A 19,656-nucleotide genomic window follows, 5' to 3' on the forward strand; every position below is an offset into this window, starting at 1 on the left:
AAGAGCAACTTGTATTATAATTAGTAGTAGTTGTGCTGCTATCGTTAATCACATCATTAATCTATAAATATCACTGATTTCACGATAACAATCAGTCAGTCAGAGCTTAAATATGACGGTTTCACAACTGTTCCTGGTCTCTCTCACCTCTCTCCTCCCACTCCTCTCCCCTTGGTCCACCCACATCTCCTCCACCCCCCCCAAACCGACGAGGCAGATGGCCGCCCACGTGGAGTCTCCATCTCCAACAGGTTTCCTTCAGTTAATGTGGGTGTTTCCCTCTCAACAGTCTTTCCTCAAGTATCTGCTCGTTACGGGAACTGTTGGGTTTCTCTATCATTTCTTCAGGTTATAGCACAAACTCTTCATAGGAGAAGGAAAGAGGACGAACAGTTATATCATCAATTGGAAAGTTAATGATAGTTTATTCCGTGGTAAGAAGTTACAGCGAGAAATACATGGTCCCTCTCTCACGCAACAGAGTCAGAGCGACAGGTCCACAGAGTAAAGAGTGAAAGAACTTCATTGATGCCACAACTGATACTTTGAGGTCTGACTGTCTGCGAGGACAGTAAAATCATTCTGGACCATCGCATGATTAATGCGGTTCTCTTAGAGATCTCTTATGTTAAAAATGTTTTGGTTCATTAGGGAATCTGTGCTGGGACCAATTAGAAAACGGTTGGCCACCACAGTTTAGATAATGAATGGGAAACACTGCATTAACAGTTTCTTGGGAAATGGTCTAAACAGACATTCTTTCCAATTCCAGCAAAACGTTTGATGCCTAATTCACACCACATGATTTTGCCAGAGACGCGATTAGAGAGGCTTCCCAGTCAGCCAATCAGAGCGAAGGAAGCGATGAAGGTGGTGAAGGTGGTGAAGGTGGTGAAGGTGAATGTCTTGGTGAGGCGGCCCTTGTTTTTTTCACTGTATGCATGTGATGGGACAGGGTAGAACAAACCCAGTGCACTTTGCATTAACTGCATCTATAGCTGAGCTTGGTTTCGGACTGAATACACAGAAGGTTCAGGCTTCACACCAGTCAGAGGCTTCTCCTGGTGAAGGACTGTGTTGTGGGTGACCCCCCCCCCCCCCCCCCCCCCCCCTCCCCCTCCATTGCTCCTCACTCATGTAGTACCGAACTCACAACGACTCCAGGTCACAAGATAGTGGTTCAGTGTGAACTTGGCTGAAGATGCATTGATTTGGGGTTTTGGCATCGTGAACTGGGTTTTCTGATTCGTTCATGGTTTGGGGGGGGGGGGGGGGGGGGGTGGTTAGGTCCAGTACGACTACCTTTTACTCGTCGGGTTGTGAGCCCGGTGCTTGCTCCTTATGGCTGAGGGACCAAGGCTCCGTGCCAACCATGTCTGCTGTCTATGTGCATGAGCATGTGTTTGAACCTGATGCATTACTGACAGCAGCGGGCCCCGGTGCAGCAGTGGGCCATTGTTTTCCTTGGCAGAGATTAGAGGCCCTCGGGGGGCCCATCTCACAAAGGGGGCTCTGTTACCCACTTGAGTATTTTATTGTGTCCCAAATTACCCCGTGGAGTGGGGAATAAACAGCATGGCAAACATCGAGCATGCATAATGTCAATAAGCAAAATGACAGCTGCTGGGTCCGGAGCTCCTGGGCTGCCGGCTCCTGCAGCGCTTCTTGTCTTCTCGTGATGATCACGGCCTGTGGACATGTCCCCGAATTTTAGTTATCTCGTAAATCCGGCAAATGCAATTTAGAATGTGTGGAGAATCATTATCCTTTTCAGATCTTCATCAGAGCTTGTGAAATGTAACTGACATTTGCTTTGTTTTTTCCATCGTAAATTCTCGTCAGAGCTTCTCATTTGATCGCGTTCTGGATGAGCAACTATTTGGTTTTAAGTGGCGGTTCCTCCCCCTCTCTGAAGCGTGTTCTTCCTCTCCTGGAACATGGGTAGAACGTTTTGTCCCCAAATTCCTCCAAGACAGCTCAAATCTCTAAAAAAGACAGATGGGGTCATGTCTACAAAGAGCAATAATCTTCTTTTCTCCGCAGCCTACAAGCAGGCCTGTCAGTCGGCTTCATTGTCAGCGTCCTAGGGGACTGGGTTTTTTTAAGTGTCAAGATCAAAAGGCTTGACAGACAAAGCACGCTCTTTATTATTGCAGTGGCAACCCATTAGCTTTTAATGTTAGAAATTACAGTAATTAAGTACAAGCTGTACAAGCCTTGGATCTCGACGGAGGCTTTGAGGAGTTAACCGCAAATACAGAAAAAAAACAAGCCCACAGCTGAGATAAAGAGGCTTGTATGTAAATATGAGGCCTTTGTACTGGTGAGCGGTGCCAAGGGCTCGGCTGCAGTGTCTCTTATCGTTCCAAGCTGCATGGGATTGATCACAGTTAAAGAGAGATGCTGTCTTTGGTTTCACATTCGGGGGAAAGGAGGAAGAAAGAGCGGAAAAGAGGCAGGAGAGAGATTTGCAGGGAACAGAGTGACAGTGGGAGGAAGACAAGTTCTGCACAGGTGAGAACTAAATAGTAATTATTTGTGGAATTGCCTTTAACTTCCATCCTGCTCCCTGTTGTTAATCTTCATTGACTCGTCCCTCAAACTGCATCGAGCTCGGTCTGAGATGAACGAGATCAACAGAAACACATTTAGCTTCTTTCTACTGAGCTGCAGAGAAAGTCCTCCAGAGATCCTCCTCCTTCAGAGTCTGACGGTTTTGCAGCTTTAGCCAAAAAATGTGCCAACTTAAACATTAGCTTTCATTCTGAGCTGTTTCTCTTCTGGGTCCATTATTGACTTTTCTTTAAGCTCAGTTTTGATCTCAAACCAATTTAGCTTTGCATTTTTCCTACACAGTCATTTTTTAAATGGGGTGAGGTCATGGGATTCATCAGTGTTCTTGCGCTGGATGGGTTTGAAGTGGAAAAAAGTACCAACCGATCAAACTGGGATTGGTTGCACCAGCACCAAAGGTCATGCATGTCCACCGCTAAAGCAGCACTCAACTGTTCCATGTTAAATCTTTGGAGGTGTAGTACAAGCAGCACATCTCAGCCCATTCAGTTTGAATATGAAAAATACATCTCCTTGACATTTACCTTATAGACACAGGTTTAGCATGGTGAGGACACTGTGGAGAGAGAGACGGAGACACATCTCTAACCCTGGCTGGATGGCAGTGCAGTGCTGGTAGTGGCCCTTTGAGTGGCCAGTGCGGTGAAAGGCTGGTGAGCAGGGGTGACTCGGCCCTCTCCTCATTGTTCACAGAGCTTGGTATTCCTCTCATAGCTTGCCCCAGGCTCTAGAGGATGTGCTTTTTAAAGATCCCAGGCCCTGCTCATGGGCCTCACTCACCTCTCCAGCACACACCGCTCAGCAGACACACACCTTCACTTCTTCACCCGTCACCTCTGAACACGAGTGGAGTTTTGAAAATGATGTAGAAACAAAAAATGTGCACAGTTCGATTATTTGCTCACATCCCACCTCCAGCTTCCCCTCTCTCTTTCACTCTTCCTCTCTCAGACCTCTGTCTGTCCTTCCTTTTCGCTGAGTGTCCCGCTCAGCTGGCCAGCGCCTTTTCACTCTCTGCCGGGGGAATTGTCCCCTGCATGTCAAGTGTAGCCATTAGAAGGACGGGTTTGGATGAGAGGTGCTTTTCAGGTCCCCGTCCCCCTCACCTTTGAATGGAGACAATGGGGCCGTTCTTTAGGTCCAGATGACCACACACCCACTGCCAGGAAACTTTCTAGTGTCCTTCAGCAATAAGAGCTCGTACGCTAAACTCACATTTCAAGGAACGGAGGACGACATTAAAATTGCTTTCTTTGACCGACTACAGTAATTGAGTTTGAGTCAGGACCAAGTGAAATGTTCAGCACATTGGTTTCTATGTTTGCAGACAACCATACCACAAAAACCCAAACAGTTTGGTTACTTACATACTTTAAAAGAAGTTGGAAATATGGTTTGGATTGACAAACACATATTTAGAGGAGCTTAGGGGTCCTCGGACTTCTTTTAACCACACACTCTTGTTTCCACCCAGGAGGCTCCGACCAGAATCCTAACACTCTGTGTAGAAAACCATTAAAAATATGATGATCCGGAGCTTCTTTACTGGGTTTACTGGAGGTGACTTCTTCTAATTATACCAGCCGCTGATTATAATAGTGCAGAAGCTTCAGTTCAGAGAAGGTCAGCTCAGATTACCCTTCTATTTTACTTTGAAAAGTTGGCACAACCCACAGATGTCCCCAGGCATCGGAAAAAGTACATTAAAACCTTTTTTTGAGTAGTTATTTATTTATTCCTTTATTATTGTATGGTATTATGTATCACATCCAGTGTGACAGGCCAGCATGAAGGGATAACAGGATCAGGGCCTAGACATCATGTTTGGCAATCTTAAGCCCAGAAACTATGAGGAAGCTTCTGGCCAGGAAACTTAAAGCCCACTCTCTTTAAGGAAACACAAATTTGGCATTCACTGCATTCTCTACCAGCTCCTTTTAAGCCACGGGTGTCAGGACATGTTACCCTGCCTGCTAACTTTTTACAAGATGTGGCAGCGTGCTTTTCTGAGGAGCGGACCTTAACAGCCTTATCTAAAAGGTCTCTTAAGTGCCTGGCCTTAGAGGGTGACTTACAGGAAGTTTTAAAAACACACATTAAAGCAAGCTGGAAGGGGATCAGAGAATGGAAGGGGGACCATTGTAACCATTGCGGCAGTATTCCCATTCCCACCACCACGGGTTTGCATAAGCCCCTTAATGGTAATACACCATACAGTCTGGCTCCTATGCTTGACTGACAAAGTCAGTCATACCAGTGGATTACCACTGCCCAGGGGCCTTATAAACAGTTGATGGATGTGCTGCAGTGTACAGTGGCTGCCCTCCACCTCCCTGTCCCTTTCAGGCTTCCATCCGTCCCTCCATTCATTCTTCACCTCCTCCTTCCTGCTCTACCTTGTCATGTTGGGTGTTATGAATCAGGTCAGAGGACTATCCTCTCCCTGCAGCAATAAGAATGTCAAGATAATCTTCAGGTGGCTGGTACAGACACCGACTCATTCTCAGGGCTGATTGCTGACCTCTGTGGCTAATACATGCACGGCAAGGAAAACACAGCCCCCGAGGAAACATAATGCTACCTTTGAAAACCTCTCAGGCTTTTAAGTGAACCCCACTGTGAAGGAACAAACAAGCCCTGCTGCTTACATGCATTCCAACTGCTTATAAACACAGAACTTGAGTTTGCCCAGTTAACCCTTCTCCTTGTTCTGAAGTTGGCCTCAATTGTGTGGAGTGGTCCCATGAACAAAAGTTAAGTTGGGTACTGGTATAATTATTCCTATGAGAAGGAACTGCACTGCACGTGAATTGCATGCATAGTATATCATTAGAAACCATTAGTTAAAAGTGTGAAAGAGGGAGAGTGAGCAGGACCAGTGCTTTTTTAACTGTTCTGTTATTTATCCATTTTCTGGAGCTGCTCACGAGGTGAGACATGTAGCCCTCGATGCTAAGCTGTGGCTAAAAGCTCCATTGGGAGGAGCACACGCGTAATTAGCCACTTATAAGAGAGACTTGTTTTTAAACTGCATTTAAAAGTGAGAAAACAAGATTCAATTAACCGTCCACTGCAAGGAAGGGTTTCATTTAATGAATCCTAGGTCCTGTGTTTATTTAAATCACTAAACCTCAATGTTTACTCCCTACCAAACAGCAGAACATATGAAGAACACATCAATCTCCTCGTCTTTACAAGTTGAACTCTGTCCTCAGTGTCTTGTCTTGTGTCTTCTTCTTTTACATCCTGAGACATAAGTGTTCTTTTTGTCCCGTTTTCAGTCTGTCGCGTGTTAGAAATGTCCCCTCGCTCGTGGGAAACCTTGTGGAGGATCTCCTGCACGTTGGCCCATCTGGACATCATCCAGGGCTTTCAGGAGGGGGCTGGCAGGAGAAACTCCATAGCATGTCCGTAGCGAATCCAGTGTTCCGAGCATGTCTGAGAGAAGCTATAGGGACCAAGAGAAGAACAGAGTGAGCATTAGACTTTCAATTGCCAGGCGGCCAAACACTTAACTCCATGTTAAAGCTTCCTGTCTGGATAAAAAACATTTATTTTAACTGAATGTCCATTTTACTGATAGTAAAACCACTATGAACTGGTTGATTCATCTTCTCCATTGAGAGTGAAAGACTTCTTTCCGATACACTTTAAACAAAAAAGAGAGGATGACAAGGCAAACACGTGAAACCAAAACTAACTGGCTTAAATGAAAACAATGCAACAAAGACACAGACCTTGGTTTGGACAATAGTTCGGACTCTCAGCTGTGAAAGCATCTTAAATCTCAAAGACGAGTTTAATGGTGTCTTTACTTAAAGAAACTAAAACTGTAGCTTGGCTCTAATGCGACAAACTCAGAGTCTCTTGGAAGCAGGAACGTTGATATCTACAACATGACCTTAAATACTCTTTCCTACGACTGTTCTCCATGGTTGAGGTTGATCCTGAGCTACACAGCTATGAATAAGAATGTGGGTTTGATTTAATGATGAACATGAATCTTAATCCTGTCCCAACACAGGTCCAGACAGTAGATGCTTCCCCACAGACGCTGGATCAGGAGATGGAGCCGGCTCTGAAGGATTCTGAGACAGTGACTTCAAATCTGATCATTATCGACAATTAGTCCTCTATCCTAACAACCCCCCCCCCCCCTGCTTAGCTGCTGTGTGTCATATATTCCATTCACATACTGTCTACAACAACCTAATGATGATGCTTTTCCACGAGTGTGATTAAACCACAGTAGTCTGGGTCTGAGCAGCCTGTAAATAGGGCACACCTGCACCTTGTGTCAGGCGTGTGTCAGTCCTGTCTGTGCTTCATAGTGTAGCCTTGTAAGGAATGCTTCAGTTGTGGCTTTGCTTTGAGGAGACGCATCGTCCAGTCGACCTCCTGCTAATGAGACTTATGAAACAACTGTCTGTGAGTTTTCAGAATGAGACAATTGTTTCAAACCCCTCCTTTTCCCCTCTGGTGTCTTTATTTGCCGAAGTAATTTCCACATTGCATCCTCCCCTGCTGTCTGCGTGGTGGTGTGCGCCTGCAGCCAGACACATGTCTCAAGCCTTGGCTCCGCCAGCTGCTCCCAGGGATGAGGTGGAGCACCTATGCACTGACTCACCCATTCACACACAAGGATTTACACATCCTCCATGAACTCACTCTGCAGCGTCTCGCCTCTGGATTACGACCGGCTGCCTCGGTCGAATCAGCCAAAGCACCAGAGTTATACAGTGGGTTTGGAAACATCAAATTATAAAATGACTGTAAAGCTCAGTTTGACATCATCTCGACAACAGATTTAGTTTTGGAGATTTAGAACACTCACCTTTGAGTTTGAGAGTCTGATATTCGCAGCTTTGATTGTCAGAATCAGGTCCAGCAATTTCAAGTGTGATGTTGAACTGTAGATCAGTTAAAAAAACTTGAAGTCATTAAAAAAAAGCGTTTATCTCCAATATTCAGCGAGGAAACTTATTAAAACGTATTAAAACTGGTCCAGGAGCAGCTGAGGATCGTGGGTAATATCCACCTTTCACTTGAGTGAGTGGGTTCAGGGTTCTCCAGGTTCTTACCACAGTTCAGAGACATGCAGGTTATATTGATTGGCGATGGATGTTCCCCACCTCTCAATACTCTTCAGACTTCGTGCCACCTTCAAGCAGCAGTGGGTGGAGTCAATGGAAAGATGGAACAATATAGGAAACAATCAATAAGCACAGTGGCAGGAAATCCTTAGATTTATAACTATCAGGCCTATTCATGTGTATTATTGTATTTGTGATGACAAAAGTCATCTGAAGTACTTTTATTAACCATAACAATGATCTTTATAACTAAACTTAAGCGAGTGTGTTGTTTACAGAGGATCTGGCCCCCCTGCCACTGGTGTGCTCCCACAGGTCGTTTCCAAGGGAAGAACAGTATGTGATCATTTAGCCTGGGACACAGGGGTCCATGGGAAATCTAATGGCAAATATACACATGGTAAGATTTCAGTGATCTTATATATTAATTGTAAATCCCATAATGTGACATATATATAATGAATGTTGGTACAAAGAGGAAGCACAATGGTGATCTGTGATCCTCTCAGTGAGTCGTGGGGTCAGTTTGAACTTTCCCCTCGAAAACTCAATTCTTCAAACTTAATCTGACAGATTTGAGACTTGAAAGAGACTTGTCCTGAATGTCTTCAGATTTGACTTGAGAGCTTTGGTCCAAAGACTTGACCTGAACTTGTCTTGAATAACTTCATGACTTGATGACTTGATGACTTGATGACTTGTCTGGGGACTTGATTTGATGTGGACGTCCTTGTATTTCAGGTGAGAGAGTTATGACTGGACCTGAACTTGGAGGGGCCTTGAATAACTTCACCAGACTTCACAGTTTATTAGAGTCAGTATTAATAAAGTACTTGGATTACTCAGGACTAGATAAAGTGTGACTCTACTGACTTTACTTATATGATTTAGTTTGTTGTGGTCAATCTGAAGCTGAGACGATGAACTTGTAATAACACAAAACTCCAAACTACCTTGAATGACTTGAGACCTTGTGACTATGAGATCTGCAGAGGGTGTTGACTTACTGCCCCTGCTCAGTACGTTGATGATACCCTTGTGTGGATTTTCTGTTTAAATCCCCGTGGCTTTACTACCGCTTGGATAGACTTAAACACAACCCTTCCCTGTTATTGTAAGGGATTCTTAATGAAGCCAACCCAGTTAGAGCTACAGTTACCACTGATCCCACTGGTGTTGGCAAAGCATGCAAAGCATCTGAGCCTGTCCCAGGGAGAGCCCCTATTACTCATGGAGGCTAATCCTGCCGGGTCCTGTGAGGAGCATTCAGAGGAAACACCCAGAAAACAGAAGGGAGGACACGGGTGGAAAAGGGAGGACAGGACAGGAAAGGAGTAGGAAGAGGGAGGCAAGAGGAAAGATTCAAACTTGGTCGTAAACAAGTTGCTAAGAGGTGAAGAGGAGAAGTGTAGTTCAGCTGAATGACTGGAGACAGAGCTGCAGGTTTAGCCAAGAGGGAAACACAGGGCATCACTACAACTCACCAATCTTATATACAGGGTCTCCAGATAAGGACCAAACAAGCTTATTACTATTAAAATAGAAGGTTGACTCTGCACACTTCATCCACTTTACCCCCCGTGCCACCTGACTCCAGGGGCCCAATCTAATCAGGTCCCGGCAGCCGGCTCGCCGCTGCAGCACCAGGCCACACCGGCCTTACCTCAGCTGATATGCATGTGGTCAAGTGAAGGAAGTGGCTGAGATAACTGAGGCGTTTTCAGTCAGACAGGCATGAGGTAAGGCATCAGGAATCTCTGACAGGCCATTACCTCAGTGTGCAGGCCCACGAGTGGCTGTTGTGGTGGTTGTGTAGAGAGAAGGAAACAAAAACACACACACACACACGCACAGTCACTCGCATGCACACACCCCGGAGGTTGTACCTATTTTAGGCACTGGGCACTGGTTTCCTCATCATTATGAATGTCTGCTGTGGTAGAAGAAAAATACCTTGACTCATAATTTCACATTGTGAGGCTGGCGAGGTTTGTGTGTAATTAAAGGCCGTGTCTGCTCTTGTTTAAAGCAAAGTGTGTGTGGCACTTTTTAAAAAAAACTGATTTCACACTTTAGTTTGGGTTTAAAGCTGAAAAAGGTTTATTTTCTCATCGTGGTTCATCTTCAGGAGCGATGATCCTCTTCCTCCTCGACGGTGACCTGCACGGCTTCCTGGCCCGGCCACCAGGAATGTTCAGAATGTACCTGGAAAGAGTCAACAATCAAAGTATTTAGGAGACATTAAATTGTACACAATGACTGCCGAGTACAACCGATGTCTTTGTTGTGTGTGCTGCGCGGGCAGGGATCTTATTCCAGCGCTGTAATCTGAGATTTAGAAAAAACAGAGTTGTCGGAGGGGAGGGGGGGAGAGAGTTTAGAGGGTGGGTAACATCAGATGCTATCTGCTCCTCTGCATCATCTGAGCCATCAGAGACAATCACAGACTGTGTGTGGCACGCTCGCTCACCCTGATCCCGAGCCAAGGCGCCGCAAAATTAATTTTGATCTCAGCGATATGCACAAGAACAAGACGTGAGTCCACGCCCGGCGAGGACCCCACACCCGAGGCCGTCTTATATCTGTTTACCTCTCCGGCTCTTACTCAGAGCACTCTGCAGGGCCTCACTTGCAAGGGCGGTTAAATCTGCAAGTCAATATGTCAAGTTCCCTCTCCTGCTTATGTGCTGTGACTCCGCTCTGTGAGCTTGTCCAGTCTGATACCAAAAGTAAACGTTCCTCTGTCACTGTTCATCACCGGGATTCCACAGATTTGTTGTTTCGCTCTTTGTGTCCTCTGCCAGACATGTGTTAGCAGAAGAGTGGAGCGTTGTGTTCCTCTGCTCTGTGAGGGAGGATGTTTCCTCCGTGCAGATATATGGGTTCCATACACACGCTCTGTCACACGTACACACATCAAACACTTCTATTTCTGCATGCTTATAAGAACATCTGCTAACTCGGCCTTGTTCCCTTTCGACTCATGTTGTTCCCGCCCAGTAGTCAGTTAATCCAACCCCAATAAACTGTAAATCATTTCTTAGCTGGATGCATATTATTACTGCCACTGGTCGGTAACGCAAAGTCATCTCACCCCCAGCAAAAAGTGTTTGGAAAAGTTGTATTTTGTGATAAGAAGAGATTCTAGATTCAAGAAAAGTGTTTTGTTCTTGAAATACATTAAAGTTTTGTACTTTGACCAAAGGTTTACATGTTCAGGACTTTTCCCCCAATATGCCAATCTAATTATTATCATATTATTACTTAATATTATGACTTATTACATACTTTCTAAAATGTAATATTTATTATCACTTCATTAATGCTCAAAACCATCCAACTCTGTCACTTGAAGTTCTGACTCTGACTCTCATATAGTAGAATACTTTGTAGTACTTCCAAGATGAGTGTGGGTGTGTGTTTGTGTGTGTGTATGTGTGTGTGTGTGTGTGTGTGTGTGTCTTTAGGATGCTGGCTAGACACAAGTAAGACTCACAAACACTCCGTGCATTGCCAGAATAAAACACACTATTTTTTCTATTATTGAAACATCTGTCAACAGCTCCTTTGTTGTATTTACTCCCGACCAAAAGGACTTTCCCATGAGGTCATACAAAGACACACACACACACACACACACACACACACACATAGGCTCTCACACACACACAGCAGGGGATGTTAGTGCCCTGACAACAATGTCATTTCTTCAACACTGACAATACAGGGTTGAAATTCATCAGAAATGACCTAGAAAGAGAACAGTCGAGTTTAGGGGAACTGGGGCGCACCGCTGCCGTGGTTTACCCCATCGTGAAAACATCCTTCCTCACATCGGTGTCTCTGAGTTTCTCTCTCCTTTATAGTGGCCACCATCACCACATCCAACTGCTCTAACCCCCCCCCCAACATGTAAACCCATTGTTCTGCAGTTGTGTGTGCTCCCTCAACAAAGGTTCCTCTCTTCTTTTGATGGTTTTTCTGAATCTTCTTCACTCTGACTCAGGTCACCCCCCCCCCCTCACCCCCCCCACCACCACCACCACCACCACCACCGCCACCGCCTCCGTCACCTCCGCCTCCCTGCATATTTTGGTGTTGTGTTTTTGGTATGCTCATGAAAAGGCCCGCAAAGATGGGACAATAGGGCACCTGCCCGAATAATGAGCCCTCAGAGAGAAATGCAGCTGGGGCGGAGAGTCATACAGGATGATGGCCCCGCTTTAAAGTGGTCAGAGATGATCCTCAGCCACACCTTAGATCCCCCTGGCTGGAATTTCCCCTCTGACACACACACACACACACACACAGTGAGAAGTCAAACACAAGTGCAAACATACACACAAGGTGCACAAGGAGAAAAAACGTTGGAGATCAACACACAGGGCTTTTGTTGTTAGGTTTATTACCAAAGGAGGGATAGTGTTGGTCTTTTCCGCTCAGCGTGTGCGACCGGGTTCATTCACAAACGCTGCCACCACCACCACCACCACTGCTATCAGTATCACATACACTATGTCACTTGAATGTGCACAGAAACTATGCTCCTCCGAGACAAAAGCCAGACTGTTTACACACTGGTTCTACATTTAACTCCCGAGAGCGCACAGGACATTAGTCACCAGGATTCCTTTCCCTTTTAGAGGGTTGTTCAAAAAAAAAAAAAAGAAGCAGAAATTCCTTCATCGGTCCAGAATACCATCGGTAAGCCAGGTTTAACTTGTCAACAGGTTCCAGGAGGGAAAACAATAGCAAAACGTCTAAAAGCCTGAATAATGTGGAGAAGGGGAGAAGGGCTGTTGATTATAGAGCCACGTCATGGTCCAATAAATCCAGAGTAATGCTGTTCATGCTCCAAAAGACCCACAAACACTGCACACAGAAGTTTATTATAGCTCTAGCATGGTTGATCGTGTTACATAATATTAGTCCAGAGAACTGGGAAAACTATTTGGACTATACTGGTTTACTGGTCCTCACAAATAGGAGCTTTTCTCTGTGATGTGTTCTTTTAACTTGAATCTCTGTTGTGTTGTGTTGTGTTGTGGGAAATTGTGATATGATTCAAAACTTCATCTCCCGTCTCCGATTGTGTCAAAACAAAAAATCTGTTACCTCGCTCGGAGGAAAGAAAACAAACCATAGGGGAGATTAATCTGCACCATTACTCCCCCAACCCTGCCCCCCCCCCCTTCCTCCTCCTCCTCCTCCTCCTCTGCCTCCATCCATTCCCAGTGTCTGGCTCGCACACAGCCAGCGCCGTGTTGCTTTCCTCCTGCACTGGAGGTGAGTGGAGGTGATTCTCGGGCCTCGCACAAGCCACCGTAGACAACACAAAAAAGGGCTTTGTGGCCCCTGAGTGTGCCTTCTGTACTCGGGGAGTCAGGAGGTCAGCATGGTGGAAGGGGGGGTGAGGAGGTGAGAAGGTTTACGGGCTGACGGGGAGATATAGTTCTTTGGGGGGTGGTGGTGGTGGGGGTGGGGGGGTTGATTCTGGTGACAAGGCCTCAGTTGTTTTTTCTAAACTGGGGAGGAACAACCCTGACATTATGACACCGTGGACTCACAGAAATACACACGTACAACACACACGGTGCCACTTTGACCCCCATCAGCTCCTTCACGATAGTGTTCACGAGAGAGAGAGAGAGAATATATTTACTGATCTGGAAACAGCGCTGAGAGGCTGTGTTAACGCTGAAAGCTGTTTCTAACTGTGGATTGTATTAGCACACAACTCCCCACTTACTTTAGAATGTCACTGAATGAAGGATTATTCCCTTATTTTGAAGTGGCCACAGGTTCTCTCATATGTTTGTTAGCTGATTAGAGAATTCAAACAATATCTTTAGTCTTTCCTGTTGTTGTTGCCCGTATTAAAGCAACAGAGGCTCATAGAGTGACGAGAGAATATTAAGGGAGAAATACAGAATGCGGCTATAAAGAATGTTTGGATTAATGACGTTTTTCGCTCATTAGTGCGGAAAAATATGCTTTCAAGTTGCAAAGCCTTTCTTCTCCTGCAGTAATCCGCCTGAGAGAGGGAGCTTTCAGGGACCACAGTCCATGTCGCTCCAAAGGTCAGAATGTCACTTTGAGTTGTTGGAAGAAGTAAACAGGGCCGGAGTAAGCCTCCTGTCTTAGGGGGCCCTCGCCATAAATCCGTAGAATAAGAGTGCCTTTACATGATCTTTAGAAGCTGAACCAAAGGGTCAGGCTCTAATCGGCAGGAATAGGACTCATGTTGTGTTAGCCCAGTGAACTGAGGCTGTCAATCCCGAGTAAAGGACCCGGTGTCACAGGCCCGAGGAGAAATATCATCGGGAAGTTGAAAAAAAATGAATCTTTAAAACTCCAGCGATGGAGGATACGTGAGTGATCAGAGGATTCATCAGCTCCAGGCCACCGAGCGGGAGACAGGCGACGTGAAGCAGAGGAGATCCTGCCCCCCCCCCCGGGCGATGAGCAGTCATAAATTCATCACTGAACGAGCACCAGGCGGATTCGGAGGAGCCAACGCTGTTGAGGTGATAAACCAGTTGACCCTGTCAACTGGGCGGCTGTGGTGACCTCAACCTGCGGCGCTATGAGATGTGGACGGGCAGGGGGACAATATTTGTTTAAGCTGATAACTAGGGGTTGTAGAGGTTGTGTGTGTCTGTGTGTGCGTGCATAGTTGTGTTAGGTGTCTTGTTTATATATAGTGCATATGTGCAAGTCAGGTTGAGTTTGGGAATGAGCACAGGTGAGAGGGAGCGTCTTTACGTACACACACACACACACACGTCTGCACACTAAGCTCTGGATTTGTACGAGTGTGGACGCACATCTTGTGATGCTGTTGTTTTCCCGAGTGAGTGTGTGGCCCCCGATCGCAGCCGTGAACAGCCGCACGCTTAATGGCCTCCAGCTCTCGCTCGGCGTCATTAACATTCCAGCTGTGGAGATGTTGGCTTGCGTCGGGAAGCGTGACAAGACAGCTACACATCTCTCTCCCTGCTCTCAGCCCAGGTCTGTTTGCAGAGGTGTGGGCTCCACAAAGAAGATTAACAACAACCCCGGCTGCCCCCCGATCACTTGTGACAAATCATTTCTCTCCGTGTTCGCCCACCCATCAATCACACGCACCATAAATATTGCTTTATTATCTCCCTCTCTCTGGGAGCCGCTCTGCTGACTCATCCATCCAGCTACAGGTAAAGTTATTTATACTGATCCCTCCCTGACATGCTATTTGCCCCGCAGGCAAACAAATCTCTTGGCACGGCCGAACACAGATACATTTAGAGCAATTATCCGGCTGATATTTTACAGAGACACATGATGTGTTTTGATGGAGAGTCTCACAGGAACATCCCAGGACACGGGGGCTGTTGGAAGGTGTTGGCACAGGCAGGCGATCGGTCCGACATGCCTTGTGCAGTTTCACAAAGTGTTGACATGCTGCTCAACCCACCTTGAGACACAGAGCGGCGTTGCAGGGGGGGGGGGGGGGGGGCGCTCTGATGTAACAGACATACGCAAACCAACACACAACTATCTGCGAGCGCATGCAAACATATAAAGTGCATCAATAAACACTGCAGCCCAAAGGGGAATCAGGCCGCTCTGTGAGGCTCGGTGCGCTGGCAGCCGCTCTGGACGCCAGAGAAGCTGTTAATCACAGTTGTAATTACTGCTCTACGGCTCCAGCTTAAGAGAGACACTCAGTCCCAGCAGACGAGAGGGGAGAGGAGTTTTATGTTTCAACCAGTAGAGACGCAGACTGGAGCGTGCGGGTGTTTTTCTTGCCATGCTCAGTTATTTGTCAGCCCCACCTTTGAGTCCTGGGAGGTATCAGACCGAGGCTCCTTCCCATCAGAGCACAACAACAACAGGCCCCACCCACTTCTCACACACCACAAAGAACTTGAAGCCACGGCAATACTTAAGAAAACATTTTATTTTACATAAACTGTACAGGTGAAATTTATTTGACTAAATGATTCTTATACAGGGAACTAAAAATAACTTTCTTATTAAATAGAAAACTGAAACAAAAATAGAATTAAAAGATGAAAAAATGAAATGTTGCTTATTGTACAAAACAGAGAATGAAAATAGAGCTAAGAAATGAAGATCATATATCGTACCCTGATACAGTGGTAGGCCTTTTGCGATTAATCAAAAACAGTATTGTACACAGTAACTCAATGGCCTCGCCATCTTAGTACAATAGCTAAAATCTTGGCCTCTTTGGTTCCATTATTTAAAATACATTTGAAACAAAATTCAATTTACTTCTATAAAAATAACATTTCAATGGCAGTTTTTGTTTCACTAATCCTGCAACTTTTCAGTGCAAACATCACAACAATCATTCGCTTTGGAAAGGAAGCGAAAGATTACATTTCAAGTATTGATAAAGAGTTGAGGACTGGAGAGAGAGAGAGAGAGGAGGAGGAGGAGGAGGAGGAGGAGGAGGAGAGAAAGGAGAAATGGAAAAAGGATTCAGTCTAATAGAGAATGTTGAGTATAGGTTACTATACATTGCATAGCTCATGTGGCACTTATTTAGCGATAGGACAGGACACTCAGTACCCCTTGGAAGGCATTTCTTTAAACAAGTGCTATTCAGGGTGTGCATTTCAGTTTCTGCAAGTGCTGCACTGCACTGTGGCAACGCACCGGGCTGAAACTAGAGTCTCTGTGTCCTCGGGCCTCCCCCCCCCCTCCTCTCTGCAGAAACGTACAGCCCAGGAAGAAGCAGTTCTCTCTCGGTCGCTCCTAGTGCACAAGTGAAGTGCACTTATGAGTTCTATCTTCACCTGGTTGTCAGGGTAGCAGGGCCTGCAGCACTCTTGACAGGCAGGAGGTCGAAGGTCGAAGGTCGAAGGTCGAGGTCGAGGTCGAGGGCCGTCGTCAACAGCAAGAACGACAACAGCGGCCGCGGCAGTCGCTCGGCACACGGCTTCCATCATCGTAATCCTGCAAGGCATTAAGCGCTGCCGCTGTCTAATTCCATCAGAGAGGACAGTCGGGCTGTGTCTGTCGGCGTAGTAGCGAAGTGCTGGTGTTCTGAATTGTATAAGCTGATGAATTGTCAGTGCTTTATAAAAACAAAAGTCTGTTATGTGCTTAAAGTATTTACGGGGGCTGGAGGAGCAGGGGTTGGGAGTGTGGGGATGGTGAAGCCAATCATGTCATCGGCTGATCCTGTCACTTTCCTTAAGCGCTTTTTATCTTCATTCAAGAGGAGATGATGGGCCATTATTTTTTGACTAGAAATGGCAAAACTAGAGTAAAATATCATTTGGTGATAACATTCCCTTCTCATCCCACCGCTGACAAGTTGTACAGCGAGTGTGTCACTCAGTCTGATAAATACGCCCACACAAGCAGGAGTGAGCACACGCATGCACACACGGGGCACAGCACTGACACTTGCATTTGCAAGATTGCACCAGTGTTTGTGTGTGTGTGTGTGTGTTTGTGTGTTGCTTGCACATACAGTTGGTATAGATATATTGTATATGTGTACCGTACAATAACGTCCTGTTTGTACAAAAGGCCTTTCTGACTGTTCTGAGTTCAGATAATGAAGAGTCAGTGTGGATTCAGGCACAGCCACACTCCTCCACGATCATGTTGGGCACGTCCCTCTTCACGATGTTGTACTCGTCGTCGAAGTACAACATGGACATAGTACTGAGCTTGGTGGGGATGCAGCAGGAGTTGACTGAGCCCGGGCTCATCCCTCTCATGCGGGTACTGGTTCACGACTGTGGTGTGGAAGGACGAGGCCGAGCCCGGCACTCCTGCCATGTAGGCCGGGCAGCTGCCCTCACAATAGTTACCATAATAGCCAGCTGGTGCAATGATCCAGTCGTTCCAGCCAATGAGGCGGAAGTCTATGTAGAACTGCTGCCGGCAGCACAAGCCCCCGCTGGTGCCGTCACACTCGAGCCCCCCGCTTACGAATGCGGTGCTTTCCGTCCACCTGCCGCGCGCGCACCACCAGGAAGGGCCGGTGGGCCGGATCACTCGGGTCCACCAGCACCGGAGTCACACCAGATGTCTCACAGCCGTCGCAGTGGACTTCCAGGTCCTGCCGCCGGCTGCCTTTCCCAAACACAGCCCGCACCGCCTCTGAGAGGGGGAAGGTGTGCCAGCCGCTGCGTTTCAGATCCACACGCTTCTCCACCAGGGCCCAGCGGCCGGTTCCCCCTCCGCCGCCGCCCCCCCGGTCCCCCCTCAGCACCGCTCGGCGTCCCGGCCTCCTGGTAATGGATCTTGACAGTCACCTTCCTCCGCAGGCCCTTTTCAGGACCACCAGGTAGCACTCGGAAAAAGAGCCACAGGTTGGCCTGGGACGCGTACAGGTGCTGGTTGCCCTCGTTGGAGATGAAGAAGTAGAGGCTGGACTTGACGGATGTGATCCCATCTGTCGGAGACAAACCAAACAGAGGAGGAGATTAATCTCTATCGGCCTTTTGTGTACATCGGTAATTAGAGTGTGCTGTCGTGGTTTTCACCTCGTGATCAGAAGCAGAGACAGGTGAGTCAAACACATTTCTCCTATTTCAAGAGAAAGGCCCAAAGACTGTTTACTTATAAAACTCACACACAGCATATGCTCACTTAGAAGGCAGAAAGCCCCCCCCCCCACACAAGCCAAGAATGGCACAGCTTTGTCTTTAAAGATCTGTTTTCCCCTTGTTTTCTCTGTTCTCCCTCAATCACTGTGTCAGGTGACCTCCTGAGGGAGCTCCTGATAGGCCAGCTGTGACAGGCCAGATCTGGGATCAGGCCCAGTTGGCCTAAGATCCAGTTTTGTAAGTGACAGGGCCAAAAAAGGAGAGAGGGGTGGATGGAGGGAGGAGAACAGAGAGAAGGAAGATGAAGCAAAGGAGGAAGGATGCAAGTGGAAAAGGTGGGAGGGTGACTGACACGGCCAAGGCCCCTGCGAGGTTCACTGAGTTCGTCGTTAGTGCCCAACCTGAACCCCACCCCCACCCTACCCCACCCCCCACCGCCTCCCTCCAGTGTAAGCACCCTGAGAGTGACAGCACAAAGCCCCCTGTTAGGCACTGGGAGACAGCCGCGCTGCAGCCCGGCATTGAAATGCGTGGCCTTGCAGCAAAAAGCATGATGAGGCAAAAATAAAAGCCATTAACATGACACTGGCCACTTTACACAGCACCACAATGAAGAGATCCCTGGTGTCCAAAGGTGGCAATGGGTTCTCCCTAGCAGTATTTTTTTTTTCCGGGCCTAATGATGTCTTCCAAATTACCCTGAGGTAACTTGAAAGGTTTCTATTTCTGGAGAATCGGTACAATGTGCTCCAGCAGAGCAGCGCCTTTGAAAGCAGCTAAATTACTTTGTTTGCCGACTGATTAGTGTGTGTCAATGTCAACAGGTGGCCACCAAAGACGGGCCCCCCTCTTTAAGGCGCCTCACGCCTCTTCCTCCTGTAAACCACGGCTTTACACTCACTCAGGGGCCTGTTCAGACCGGCTCCCCACTCTGTAGCTTGTCAGCTGGGAGCTCAAGCTGTTCACACACACGTGTACACACACACACACACACACACACACACACACATCTCCATCCACCATGCACTGACACACACCCCGCCCCACAGCAGGCAATACATCAAGTATCAGCCTTCTCACTACCAAAGAGCGCTGGTAGAGTATCAAGTACACATTGTGTACACACTGAAATCCATCTGAAGTGATTGACATACCTGCGACTGCTGTAAAGGCCCCTCGGGGCTACAAGTAACTAACCTCACCTCATTCTGCGCTGTGCGTTCTTACTTGCCTCGACAGCTCCGGGCCCAGAAGCCGAGGCACCACGCAGCACCGAGCGTGTGGTGACAGCGTGATGAGCAGATGAAGGGTGAAGTCAGAAAATAAAACTGACCAGGGGCGTCTTGTTTCTCTGACAAGACGACTTTCCTATTTAAGAAAATCACAAAACCTCTGGTGTCAAGAGCCGGAGA

General features: G+C 47.1%; 1 pseudogene; it reads right to left on the reverse strand.

The window, feature by feature from the left end:
* Positions 1 to 15,594: 15,594 nt before the first annotated feature.
* LOC128455546 (inhibin beta B chain-like) lies at positions 15,595 to 19,451 on the reverse strand (annotated as a pseudogene).
* Positions 19,452 to 19,656: the final 205 nt, after the last annotated feature.

This window comes from Pleuronectes platessa, chromosome 14 (assembly GCF_947347685.1).
Source record: "Pleuronectes platessa chromosome 14, fPlePla1.1, whole genome shotgun sequence".
Lineage (NCBI taxonomy): Eukaryota > Metazoa > Chordata > Actinopteri > Pleuronectiformes > Pleuronectidae > Pleuronectes > Pleuronectes platessa.